Below are 14,648 nucleotides of genomic sequence, written 5' to 3'. Positions count from 1 at the left end.
AATTAAAGTCCATTTTTCGGAAACTAATTATAAGATAATCAACTGATTTGGCCACCGCTTGGCATCAGGCGGTTCCGCATACATGAATACTAAAAGTGCGTTCATAATCTGAATATTGTACTCAACGTTGAATTTTCCTCAATCGTGTTGAAGTAAAACAAGTATGAACCCATTTGATCAAATATACATATTATACAATTCAATGTATCTTGAAAATAGTCCGATATTGAATAAATTTCATAAACGGTTATTGAACGTAGATCACAAGTAGCAGTAAAACGTGAACAATAATCGTTGAAAAAATACGTTCATCAAACGATGAATATATTTCTGTGCAATAGTGGAAAACCGCAATAATTAAGCGCTTAATTGGGGTTGCTGGTAGTTGTATGATGAATGTACAATATATATATATATATATATATATATATATATATATATTAGGGTGTGTCGAAAATGAACTTTTTTTTTTCTTCGCTCCTACCACTCAAAACTTTAGGTTTTGACATTAAAGAGGTCCTCGTTCAAGGAGGGCGCTGTAGCTTGAAGTTTAGAAGTCGCTCAACGAGGATTTAGGTTTCCCATCTAATTAACACGTAAAAAATATTGTTTTTCGTTCAAAATGATGTCAGGCATCCAAAAAATTGGCGATTTCTGTGCTTCTTGGCTTATTTGAAAGCATGACTCATCCCCTAAACGATGATAGGTCGTTTTTCGACTTACCTTGTACCAATTTTTTTTACGCCACTTTTCGACCACAATAGTCACTTTTTCAAGTTTACAAAGTCTCCAATGTATCAATGAGTTCAAAATGAATTGCTACAAGTATTGATTCTTGATTCGAATATAAATAACCAATTCCAAAAATTAGTGAAACATACAAAATTTCTCAAAATAAACATGGTTTTTTGAATAAAATTGAAGATACGGAATTTACCAATTTTTAGAATTGGTTATTTATATTCGAATCAAGAATCAATACTTGTAGCAATTCATTTTGGACTCATTGATACCTTGGAGACTTTGTAAACTTGAAAAAGTGACTATTGTGGTCGAAAAGTGGCGTAAAAAAAAATTGGAACAAGGTAAGTCGAAAAACGACCTATCATCGTTTAGGGGATGAGTCATGCTTTCAAATAAGCCAAGAAATACAGACATCGCCAATTTTATGGTTGCCTGACATCATTTTGAACGAAAAACAATATTTTTTACGTGTTAATTAGATGGGAAACCTAAATCCTCGTTGAGCGACTTCTAAACTTCAAGCTACAGCGCCCTCCTTGAACGAGGACCTCTTTAATGTCAAAACCTAAAGTTTTGAGTGGTAGGAGCGAAGAAAAAAAAAAAGTTCATTTTCGACACACCCTAATATATATATATATAGATGTTGTAGACACCAAGATTGAAAATGAATTTCATAAACGTCTATCACGCGTAGATCAGAAATACCAATAAAACGTACATTATAATAGTCGAAGATATACGTTCATAAAACAATCAATATACTGCTGTGCAATGGTGAATAGGAAGTATGATAAACGTCTAATTAAAGTTGCTGGCAGTTGTGTCATGAATGAATATTATATGTTGTGATTACCAAAATCATAAACGAATTTCGTGAACGTTAATAGCTCGTAATTTGTAAATTCAAATGAAACGATTCTGATAAAACGTTGAAAGATGGAGTACCAACATCGTTAAACATATAAGTTTTAAACGATTTTCGTACGAATAATGAACAAATATACTATACGTTGCTTTTGCTATAATAATACGTATTTTAAACTTCTGTATAATGAAATACGCATAATAAACAGAGTAATCATACGAATAATATCCATCCGAAATATTACAGTATATGTGATACGGTTGAATTTTATACTTATACCATTATTAAACGACTTCGACGTTTCATATACGAAATTTATACTGGTGTGTGTTTATTGGGAATTAACGGAACGTTTTCCGAATAAGCGGGAAATATGCACAGGCTCGCGATACTAAAGGGTAATGATTAACACGGTTTTACGATAGATAGGCAGAACAGAAAAAGATATACTGTACTTAAATTAAGCGGTAAGCAAATAAATCATAAAATCAGAGAAGCAATTATAAACACATGCGAAATACAATAATTGTAATAGTTATCACATTACCAGAATGATCAGAAATAGGCAGACAGGGAATTATGCACTACAAGGTAAATTCAAGCGATAGGTCAAATAGAAAATTATCATAAAGTATAGAGAATAACAGATAATACGTAGTCTATAGTTTGCGGTAAGTGCGAGAGAAAGAGAGATAATATTCGGTACGATAAAAGGTAATTCAAGATACGGCAAACAATATTCAAGATAATTAATACGCAACGTACGGCAAACAAAATAGACTACGGACAACTACGATCAGCGATATAAGCGAAGAAAATAGTGAAAAAGATGTTATGCGATATGGCACAATACTCCAATGTCAAATGAACGACGAACGGGACCGCGCAGCGATATAAGATCGCTCCCGCGGTACTCTCACTAAGATACGATAATCAACGATAATAGGTAAAGAGACAGATAGAAACTAATCAGAGAAAATATAACAAAATAGCAATGCTCAATAGCTAAGATAAAAATTGATCCTTTAACGGACCGCGCTGCTAGACAGCGATATTCGACATTCAAATATTCTAAAAGAGAGCGATAATAAGATAAAGCGATAGTCACTACAATGCGTAAGTAATAATCAACCAGTCGCGAAGTTACTTGCAATAAGACAGAGAAAGGGACAAGATAAGAGATAATAAGGTACGAGCCCAGGTGGCTCAAGCAGACCAACTGCAAGGTAAAGAGAAAAGATACGAGCCCAATTGGCTCAAGCAGACCAACTGCAAGGTAAAGAGAGAAAGAGATAAAGGTAAAGGTACGATATATTGCAAGTAATCTCGTGGCTTCACAAAATAGAAAAGGAACCTCACTTACGTGAAAGAAGATAGAACTGGTATAGAGAATGCGATACGATAACGAGAAACTAATCACAGTGATAGCGGTAATGATACTAGATATGACAATAGCACGTCTTTGCAATTCAGGAACTGAACGTAGAGTAATGAGATGAGCAATGATCCTGATTTTCATCGAGCTGGTGTCACGTGATTCTTCCCAAAATTTGCGGTATCTTAATTGGACCAGCTGGTCTCGTGGCCTGGTCCACGGATAGGCGGCGATAATCCCTCGCCGCTTGATGTTCTTTTCCCTCGACGACAGGTATCGAGGTATCAGGACGTCGGAAGGTGGTTAGAGATGTTTTCCTGCAGCTATGCGGCATCGTTGGTGAGAAGGGGGTGGGGTCGTACTGCTCAGGTATTGCGATATTGAGGCGTGCGGCAATGTTACGTCACCGGTCTCCTGGACTTGCGACAGACTGTAACTCACTCCTTGCTTTACTGGTACTCCCCGTTGTAGCTATTTCGTCGGCGCTGCATCCCGGCCCTCGCTCATCGAAGCCCTCATGCCGGAACGATCTGGTGGTGATGGCCCTCAACCCGGATCCCCACACTAGATCCACCAGATCCACGTGGTCAGCATATCATTAGCCTATTCCACGCCGCAGTCCTTCGATAAGACGGTTCGTGAAGAGAAAACCGTCTTTTATTGGATAGTCAACGACTTAGTAGATGTTAGGGTCGGTTCAGCTCCAGGCTGATAAGTATCGTCGACGGGAGGCTTCGTTGTGTTTTTGACGCACAGCCCTGTACGCCGCCTGACGATGCATCCGAGCGGTAGAAGCATTCGTTCGTGGTTCGGCTCCTGGCCGATAAGTCTCAAATAGTTGGAGGTGCTGTTTGTGCATCACGCACGACCCTGTTCGACGACTAGATAGGCATCCATCGGGAGTGGTTTCAGCGGTATTCGTTCGTCTGTAGTCGGTGGTGGTCGATGTTGAGCTGGTGAGTGACCCCTGTCAGGCAATGTCCTGGTATCTTGACGTGAAGGTCTCGCGGATGGTTCTCGAAGAGCATTACAGAATTAGAAAATAGCATAAAATTAGCTTAGTAAAGAGAAATCAACTTAAAGATAATTAGTCGTTCATTTTTGGAGTATTGGCCTCAGACGTGCTTTCGTTATTTTTAGCGATATTTGTACCTAGGGGAATGCGATAATTAAATAAAGTGACGGGGTACGAAATACCACGTCACAACTCCCCCCTCCTTACGGAGGACCGAGGAGGTCCTTTGCCATTAGTAAACCATTATGTTGACTACTTACTTTTGCATGTGACTAGATGATCGTTAGAGATGTTAGAGATAGTTGCGATAGATAGAATTGAATTGAAAATCCATGCGATACTTGACTTAGTTGAGAGACTTTGGAGTACGGCCTGCTGGTTCTTGGCGAAACATAGTTTTCCAAGTTCTACGGTTGACCTGATCGGTTGTGAGTGAAGGAAGCGAAAGGATGAGCTAAATTTTTGCGAGAAGGTAGAAAGTTGATTGATTCGATTGCTTGGTTGAAGGGTGTTGTTGCAGAGGAGTTCAGACAATTTATGCGGTATAGAGCGATATTGAAATATTGGCCTCATGTAAGATGTTATTCTGGGTAAAGCGACCAAAGAAAAATTTGTAAGCGTTATTTTTAAGATAATTGCGATACAAGGAGTTTTGACCCCAAGTTGTCACTGCGTTATATGACTAGACATCGCGACGATGTTGTTGATGATATCAAGGTCGAGTGGGGTTTTAATTGTTGGACGTCATTTTGTAATCGATTCGCGAGAGTGGCGATCAATTGATCCCGTATCGGTGAATATGACAGAATTCCAGAGTGGATCGTGGGCGCACCGTGAGTGATTGGGTATAGGTGATAAGACGGTTCACTGTTACTATAGCAACGAGAAAATAATTGTGTAGCGGTAATAAGATAGTTTATTCATAATAGCCTAATGGCAACAAGAAAAAAGAACGAGAACAATTTTGCGAAAGAAAAAAAAATATATGCGATAAAAAAAAATTGCGATAAAAAAAAATTGCGATAATAAAAAAAAATTTGCGAAAAAGAAAAAAAACGGTAACCTTGGCGAGTGGTTGCGGTAATTGCGGTACAAAAAAAAATAAAGAATTTTTGGCGGTAAAAAAAAATTAAAGTAAATTGCGGTAATAAAAATAAAAAAATTGCGGTAATGAATTAGCGAGAAGAAAAAAAAATTTTGTGGAAGATAAAAGAAAAAAAAATGGCCTTAAAATAAGCGGAAATCGCGGTAGACGGGGCCGCCGCCGCGCCGGGTCCAATAGACGTCCGGTTCCCCCGGTGGTGGTGGGGAGGTGCCTCGTAGCCTGCTGGGCACTTCTGCTGGCGGATGGCACTCCGGGCACTCGGGGTGCAGGTAACCGTACACGCCGCACTTATAACATACCCTGTCCTCGGGCACCCTATCCGCGCATGCCCCCACCCGGTGGCCGTATTCGTCGGATGATACTCCCGTGATCTCAACGGCGGTTGCTGAACGGGCGCCGGCTTAGCCGGTGCATCATTGCCGGGAAGGAATTCTGGCGGTATATTGCGCGGGCTAATTCGGCTAGGTTGCGGTTCCGGTGGCTGCTTCCGAATCGTGCCGGTTGCTGACGTATCGGGGTTACGGTTCGACGGTCGCGTCACGTCACGAATCTCCTCGTCGTTATGAGGCGCGGGGTCAATTGGTTGCGTCTGTGTGGGTAGCGTTATGCTATCGCTGTCGTCTGTCGGTGTAGTCATATAAGCGTCGTCGAGAGCAGGGGGGTCATCCATGCTTAGGCCGTGTTGTTTACAAAAGTTCGTCAACCGCTGACGACGGACCGGTAATATGCCTGCTGTTGACAACGAGCGTCCTTCTAATTCGGTGTTTAATTCGGCGTCGGTCAAGGAGTCTACCCACGCCTTAGCGGACGTGTGTATTGACATAAGAAGTGTTGACTAGCGATAGGTGACCCGAAGAGAAAGAAATTGCGGTATTGATGGATTATTTAATCGGTTAACTAGCGTGACCCTGTAAAGCCGGAAACTGCGATATAAACAACGGAAGATTATATTATCCTACCCAAGCCAAAGGTTTCACAATAGATTTTGTTGTGCAAGAAGATTGATATGGTGACCTCGCTGAAGAAACCAAAACACCGCGATCTAGCGAATCGATAACAAGTTTGATTACAACAAGGGATCACCCCTGCCACCCACTAGACTGAGCAGTTTATAAGGTCAGGATGTTTAGGTCGTCCCGTATTATCCCTGAGTTTTTCTATTGATATTATTCGAGAGGTACGTCGGTTAATCCCTGCGGTATCCAAGTGTTTTTATGTTTGCGATAGTTATGGCAGTTATGTTGTGCGATATTTAAATATTTTTCGACCTTGCATTATGGATGGCGGTTAAGCCGTGCGATATTTAGATAATTTTCAAATTTGCGTTATTAGTGGCGGTTAAGCCGTGCGGTATTTAGATAATTTTTGAATTTGCGGTATTGATGGCGAGTAAGCCGTGCGATATTTAAATAGTTTTTAGTTTTCGATATTTTAATTTAGCGATATCTAGGCTGTATTCGGTCGCAATATGGAATTCTAATATTCGAACTTTGGTTTATATCCAATCTTGGTCGCAGTAATCAATTGATTTAAATATGTTGCTCAATTGTCTGAGTTCCTCGCAATTTTATTAATTTTTGGGGTTTCTGGGGTTCGTATTCGGTCTCTTACTTTTCGCTGGTGCTTTGACAGTATGCGATAAACTTTGCTTTCACCACTGAATAAGATAATCCCTCTTTATTGGCGTGGCCCCACGTTGGGCGCCATTTTGTAACCAATATTTTTGAGGGTATAAACGATATAACGATAATTGGTTACCCTACGGCGCAGTCGCTAACCTAAATAATTAGATAGAGAGAGATACTAAGGGAGAAAGATACGATTGTTGGGCGCCAGACGCACATGCGTCAAAAATAGATAATTAGAGAAAAAGACAAAGATAAAGGTAAAGGTAATAGGTAAAGGTAAGGTCAGGTTCTACGACGGTTTTGCACAGTTCGCTCAGAGAGACAAGATAATGGTAGAGGGGCGGAGTCGAATCCAATAGATAAAATAGGAAACAGGTGAAGCAGGAATAATATCAAATATATTAAACAAGAAGCGATAAGTTTACTGACAAGCAAGTAGCTGAAGAGTTTGCGATACAAGTACGATATATGCGATAATTAACAATAGTTACAGCCAGAGAAAGGTTAAGCGAGAGAGTTAACAATTAACGGAACGTTTTCCGAATAAGCGGGAAATATGCACAGGCTCGCGATACTAAAGGGTAATGATTAACACGGTTTTACGATAGATAGGCAGAACAGAAAAAGATATACTGTACTTAAATTAAGCGGTAAGCAAATAAATCATAAAATCAGAGAAGCAATTATAAACACATGCGAAATACAATAATTGTAATAGTTATCACATTACCAGAATGATCAGAAATAGGCAGACAGGGAATTATGCACTACAAGGTAAATTCAAGCGATAGGTCAAATGGAAAATTATCATAAAGTATAGAGAATAACAGATAATACGTAGTCTATAGTTTGCGGTAAGTGCGAGAGAAAGAGAGATAATATTCGGTACGATAAAAGGTAATTCAAGATACGGCAAACAATATTCAAGATAATTGAGCCTATGGGTCAAATAACGGCTTAAGTCGACTTAAGTTTTGGCATAAAAAAGGCAAGTAAAGATTCAACAGTCGATATTTCAATTTTGACAAGGCATTTTACAAGGAACTTTTATTTTTTTACATAGGTGGGGTACCCAAAAATGATATACAAACGTAATAACAATTATTAAATATTGTCCAATACAGTGCTATCACGGAAATTCGGAGTAAGACTTAAGTCGTTTTTTTGTAGAACGACTTTTAATCTGTACAAACACGTTTTTGGATTAAAATAATATGATGACGATAATAGTCAAACCAGTTTCTACTGTAATGGGTGTTTCATGGTCGCGGTGAACACATATAAAAAAAGCTAAACTAGGAATTGACATTTAAAAAACGGCATGTATCAGGTTCAATCAGAGTCCATTTCGTCTGTTTCAGCCGAATCATTGTCGTTGCAGGTACCCCGCAGCACATTTTTATACCATTCCCTATTAACCGGTTTTACAAAAGGCATTAAAGATAGCACGTCATTTTTTTTAGCTGTCTTAATTCCAACAGGAGCCGGGTTTGCTAATGCTAGTTCGGTATCTTTACTTACAAAAGCGTTTAATTTGAACAGGTTGAAATTTTGCGGAGCGCCATTATAGTCCGCGTAAACGGACATGGTGCCTGTTGGCTTGTATGATAACTTCACATACTTTTGGATCGTGAATTTCTTTCCCTTAGCTTTTGGAACCTTTAGAAAAAATGAATCCAAAGTTTTATCCCATTCTTTTAATAAGTGGGCACTCATCTCTGCTTCGAAAGCTTTTGGTTTGTGCCTTACGGTCCTCATTATTTCGAGATACTCGATAGGATTTTCGACGGTCTCTACTTTTTTTAAAACAGTTCCGTAAACACCGAAATTTCTATCGCATTGGCAGTATGAATGACCTCGCACCGGAAAGATGTGATTTATTTCAACTCCCATTTTGACCGACAACCAAGCACAATATCGTACGAGAGTCTTGTTTTTATTTTGCCCCCCACAGGAGTCAGACAAAAGAACTACTTTTTTTAATTCTGGATTTTCAGTCAATTTTTTTACCAGAAAATCGTTCAAAAAACTACACACAGAGTTACCGTTCTTGCCACCATCACATTCTAAGAAGCAAAAAAATTTGCTGTCACCGTCATTAAAACAGTGTGTGTTGAAAACATACAGCCACAATAATCGCTTGTAAAATTGTGCGCTAACGTTTATAATTAAATAAAGTGACGGGGTACGAAATACCACGTCACAAGACATGTCATTCTGGTCGGAACTACTGAAGTTAAATTTTAAGGGTAAATAACAAAATGGCGGACTTTGAAAAAAAAGTCGTTTTATTTTAGCAAAGAAAGGGTTGTAAAATAAAAAGTTAGGGGTGAAAAAAATTCTCGTTAGTACCGACGAGAACTACAAGTGTGTAGAACAGCCTGTTAAAATTTGAAAGTGATCGGTTCAGTAGAAAAAAAGTTAGGATCCGGGCCGACCAGAAAAACAGTGTTTTGAGAAAAACGCGTTTAAAGTTTAATAACAAATTTTCATAAGTAAACTTATACTTACGTCAATCGTCTATACCTGTGAATAAATATATATAATATAAATATATATAATAGAATAACAGAGTCAACCCAGGTATAAAAAATGCGCGCAAACAATAGAAGGGTGCAAGCGGTTGCAGCTGCTGGTCGATCTCAAAGGTTGGACTCCGAGGCGCTCTAGGAAACTCGTTATAACTCCCGAAATATTTCGAATTTCCGTCTGAAATTTTCACAGTATATTCTCAAGACATTGTACTTTCAAATTAAGCAAAAAAAAAATTTTCGATTCTTTGAACCGAAGTTACCGGACTACTACCTTAATAGCAAGGTTTCACAGGTTTAAAATTTGGAATTGGTTTTTGTGAGCTATTATGCGACGTGGCTTCGCCCTTTTCTTCGGTAGTATTTAGTGTATCCAGGAATTCTGATGAAAACTCACTGTCGTCCTCTTCGTAATTTCCCCTGTTGACATTTTTCATAAATTGAGATATAGTGACAATTTTCAAACTGTCCTTGAATGTAATAGAATTGGGAATTTCGTGTCTCGTCCTGATAATGTAAAATAAATTTATAATTCAGTCTTGTGTAAATCTTGAGCTAAAGACGAAAGTAGTATAACAAGGGGGGTTCTGCGTAGAAACACTTTCTTTACCGACCAAGCCGACTAATCCGCCTATACATGCATCCCAGACGCAAACCCTTGAAAGTTACCCCCCCACTCTCGTAAGATGAAACGTGCTCTGCCGACCGTTCGTCGGTAAGAAAATCTCCCAAATGACCATGATCGTCGGTAAAAAATCCCCAAAATGACCATGATTGTCGGTAAAAAATCCTCCAAATGACCATGATCGTCGGTGAAAAATGCCTGAAATTTCCGTGGTGTTACCCCTTGTGGGATGAGTTGTGTTCTTTGTCGGTAAAGAAAATCATGCTCATCGAGCGGGATCGATAACTGCATTACCGAGCGCACTCAGTGAATCCTCAGGCGTTCGAGCGGTCCCCGTGGATCCTCGAACGTTCGACCGGGAATCCTGGCGTGTGTCAGGTTTTGAGAGCTTCCATAAGGTTCGAGAAGATTCTCACGGCCTTGAACGAATCTAGACTGACAAACAATTCGTCCGACGTGTTTCGACTCGATGGTGAGCGGCATGCGGTCAAAGGATTTCGGTGCGGCGTTGAATTCTGAAAGACCCGCTCTGGTCTTGAACGAATTTTAGACAAACAATTCTCGGAATCGTCCGACGAGTTTCGACTTGACGGCGAGCGGCCTGCCGACAACGGATTGCGGTGCGACGTCGAATTCTGGAAGGTTCTGAAATTTGTATGCGGCTGCTTCGACCCTGAAGGAACGTAGGCTGACAAACAATGCGTTCGACAAGTTTCGACTTGACGGCGAGCGGTCCGGGACCGTGAGAAAGAGCTTCTCTGACCCTGAAAGATTCTCGGAACCGTCCGACGAAAACAATACTCGGAATCGTCCGACGAGTTTCGACTTGACGGCGAGCGGCCTGCGGGCAACGGATTGCGCTGCGACGTTGAGTTCGTGAACCCTGTGAAGAAGCCGCCTCGGTGTGTGAGTCACGTCGGTGTTTACCCATAAAAGGGACCATGTCAGCGTAGAGCGGTCATTCTAGACCAAGCTTTGCAACTCTATCTTTGTCAAGTGTGTGATCGAAAGAAGAAGAAACATGGATTCCGAAAAGTGTTTGAAATTAATACAAATTATGGAAACGGCGTTCAAGATTTTATCTAAAAAATCGCCACCGGCAGAGATTGCAAAATGGATTCGATTCGGAACCCAAAATATCAGGCTTTTGAATAAAATCTTACGCAACAACGCCTCAACGAGTCAAAGCTTTAGTTTCTCAAATTGAGAAAGAATTTTTCAACGTTCGGTTTTGACAGAAAAATGGATTACGCAAAAAAGATTACAATACATGTCATACATGTCTTCACTCAAAGTTATGTCTCGAAGAATATATTAAACCATGAATAGTGTTCGAGTAATTATCTGCCGATATTATAGCTTACATTGTGTGGCACAAAAATATCCAAACCCTGTGATCATAAATGAATAAACAAAAGTCAAACCAGAACGGGGCTGAGATAGCTCGCAGAATATAATAAAATGAACTTTCCAGGGTAACAGAGCCCAATAAGGAAAAACCAAGGCCAGCAAAACCTTGTACGGCGACTCATTTGTTGTACAGAATGGCGAACGTACGTTTGCATCATGTGCCAGGCAGCTGACGAATTGTTTTCGAATTGCGTTATTCAATTAGAGCCAAGTTTTCTGTATATTTGAACCCTTGTCCTTTGCTTCTTGCCACTATCAGCTGATTTCTGTTGGCACCGGATCTACGCTTCTTCGGTGAACCCACATGAGAGCGGCAATAGCATATTTGCATCCACCTGTCAACCAAGATACTAAATTGAAGATATTTCACACATATTTTACGTCAAAACGCATTCCTTTGTACATACATACCAGCTCATACCGCACACTCGTGATATTCATCAGATTTTATTGAATCTTGCCCTTTGTTCGTGCCCTTGACGTACAATTTGTCACGCATTTTGTGCCCTGGACTGATATTTGTTCCACAGTCCATGCTGAGCTCAGTGACGGACTTTCTCGTGCAAACCTAATTATAGAAAAGGTATAACTGTCAGGTTACGTATAGAGTGGAAAGTGTGGATGCTCATCGATATTGATAAATAAATAATCTCTGTAGACTCTTCTAGGTATAAAGAAATGTATAGAAAACAGAGTCAATGAAGTAGACTGCGATTGACGTTCATTGTGCCATTAGAAGGCATTTTCTAGAACCCCACGTAAAATAATGAAAATTTTAATGAATCACACTCATGTATGAGAAAGAATCCACAATTTCTCAAACAAATTTCATAAATTTAGACCAACGTGATATAACTTACCTACTGGGTTTACTCCACGTGTTTCAGCTCCAGTCGAATCTTAGTTTATATTGAAAAACTTTGCCACCATACCTGCATCAACTTTTGGTACACTGTTTGAGGTTGCCTTTTGTAAATCGTGGGTCTTAAGTTCACGTTTGTGTTTCTAGTTACACATTCACAAAAGTATCAAGATCTATAAATGAATAATGTTAACCCACCACAGGAACCACCCTGTTCAAAAGTGGTTGATGTATCAAGCAATCGCAGCTTAGCCCAAAATTCAGCAATTATTCTTTGAATAGAAATAACGATAATTTGTTCCGAAAACGGTTACGAAAAAAAAAATGATTACGAAATAACACTAAATTCTGCCACTGTTAAATGAAAATCCGCCACTTATCCGAAACGTTGATTCCACTCTCTAACTTCGTTGCATGTTCCGGCACGTTTGATTATTATTATTTAAGTTTAGGTTGAAGTGAGCTACAATCACGGTCGTAAATAATCCTAACGAACCGAATAAATATACTTATACATCTTATATACGTATATAGTATATGTATATAATATAGTATAGAGTAGAGCTCACATCGTGCTGCTAAATTAACACATATAAAAGTTTGTCAAGTGATAAATATATACATGGTGGTGATCTATTACTTATAAAATATTTCTTTTCGATCTGAAATATAAATTAATAACATCCGAGTGAAATTGTCTGAAATTTCTAGTAAATTAAACATCTGACATTTCCTAACCTGAAATTACTCTGTTATTATTGTTATTATTATCATACACTCTACCACTATTATAATTGTCAGTCACCGCGCAAGTATGCGCCACCTATACTGGCCGTTAACTCAAAAAGTAGCCCAACCGGTAATACAGTTATCTCTCTAACAACATATTTGTAAACAAACATAAAGACTTACTACATATATAAATTTTAAATAATTACTCAATTCATACGTCACAAAATGTCAAATCCTAAAACAGTTGAGGGCTCTGAGGGTACTAAAACACCACAAAGAGAGTGCAAGGGATGCTCCCGAGCTGTTGTGCAAGAGGTAGTGAACTGTGGCAAGTGTCAGGCAGCATATCACCCATCCTGTGCTAAATCAACGACAGTACTACCATCGGGAGGATTTCAGCGTTCCTGTGGACCGAAAAAAACACTGTCATATGATGATATGTGTGAGTTAATAAATACACTCCGTACTAATACAGGCAATGATATCAATGCAAGCAGTGCCGGCGTTAGGGGGGGGGGGGGGGGGGCGCGATGGGGCGACGGCCCAGGGCGCCAAATTTTGGGGGGCGATTGGTGGAGGTGGGATACTTCCCCCACCCCCCACCCCCCACCAAACTGGAACGCGCGGTGGATGGTGGGGATAGCTAATTGTTCGAGAGCGGGGCGCGAGGTCGCCGATTTGTATACTTGGTCCTTGGTCTCTCGTCTCGAGCGGCATTCAGCGAAAAAACCGAGTCTACTGGCGGCTCCGACCGTTTACTTAACATTTTAACTTTTGAATGCTACAGAGGACACAACTCTCCGCGATATCGCCTTTCCGCCCTTTCCAAAATAGTTTTTCGAATATCCCAAATCTTGCATTACTTTTTTTCTCCATTCAAAAATACTCCTGCATTTCTCTTTCAAATTTTTTTACACAATTCACAATTGTGAATTTTTCCACAGTTCTTGTACTGTGTTAAGTTAACTACAATTCCAGGTTATTCCCATGATGATTTATTAATTTCTTAAAAAATGTCGGATCAAAAGATAAAACAAAAACCTTCCGGTGCGGAATATCGGAAACGTAAACGGGAACAGGAAAAAGAGTTTCTCAAATCGAAAAAATTAATGAACATTGAAAAATACATTTTAACGACATCGCAAAAAGAGCATGAGTCCGTCGCAGAGAAATCTTACCCTTCCACATCTTTCGGAACGAACGAAAACCAAAACGAAGACAAGTACGGTGAAAATAAGACAACTAATGAATCCGAGCTCTCTCACGATAATCACGGTACTTGCGACGTGAATTTTGATTGTCGGTTATTTATAAATGATTTAGAAAACACAAATTCACAAATAGTGGATTTATCCGAGGTAGGGAACTGGCCGGATAATCGGAATGATAAAATGGTTGACCATTTGATAACTGTCGGTCCGACGCAGGTTCAGCCATCCAACTTTCCGAAAAGATGAATCCGGTCGTCATTTCACAAGTTCTCAGTATTTCAGAAAACTCCCAAATAATGAGACAATCTTGCGTCGTTGGCTGGTGTATTCACCTTCGAAAAATCGAGTTTTCTGTTTTTGCTGTCGACTTTTCAACAGTGAATCGACATCGAATTTAACATCCGAAGGTTTTGATAACTGGAAACATTTGTCTGAAATACTAAAAATGCACGAAAATAGCGCGCTGCATAAAAAGTACTACCATCAGTGGTTTGAAAGAAATCAGGTTAAAAAGAGGAAACACAATTGATTGCGAAGAACAAAAA

General features: G+C 39.6%; 1 protein-coding gene across 1 annotated transcript in view; it reads left to right on the top strand.

The window, feature by feature from the left end:
* The window catches only part of LOC124301145 (sodium-dependent dopamine transporter), a 571,198-nt gene that overhangs the window by 416,896 nt on the left and 139,654 nt on the right, over positions 1-14,648 (top strand). The gene's annotated exons all lie outside the window — the stretch shown is intronic.

This window comes from Neodiprion virginianus, chromosome 3 (genome assembly GCF_021901495.1).
Source record: "Neodiprion virginianus isolate iyNeoVirg1 chromosome 3, iyNeoVirg1.1, whole genome shotgun sequence".
NCBI classification, from domain to species: domain Eukaryota; kingdom Metazoa; phylum Arthropoda; class Insecta; order Hymenoptera; family Diprionidae; genus Neodiprion; species Neodiprion virginianus.
This window is presented reverse-complemented; position numbering and strand designations above follow the sequence as displayed.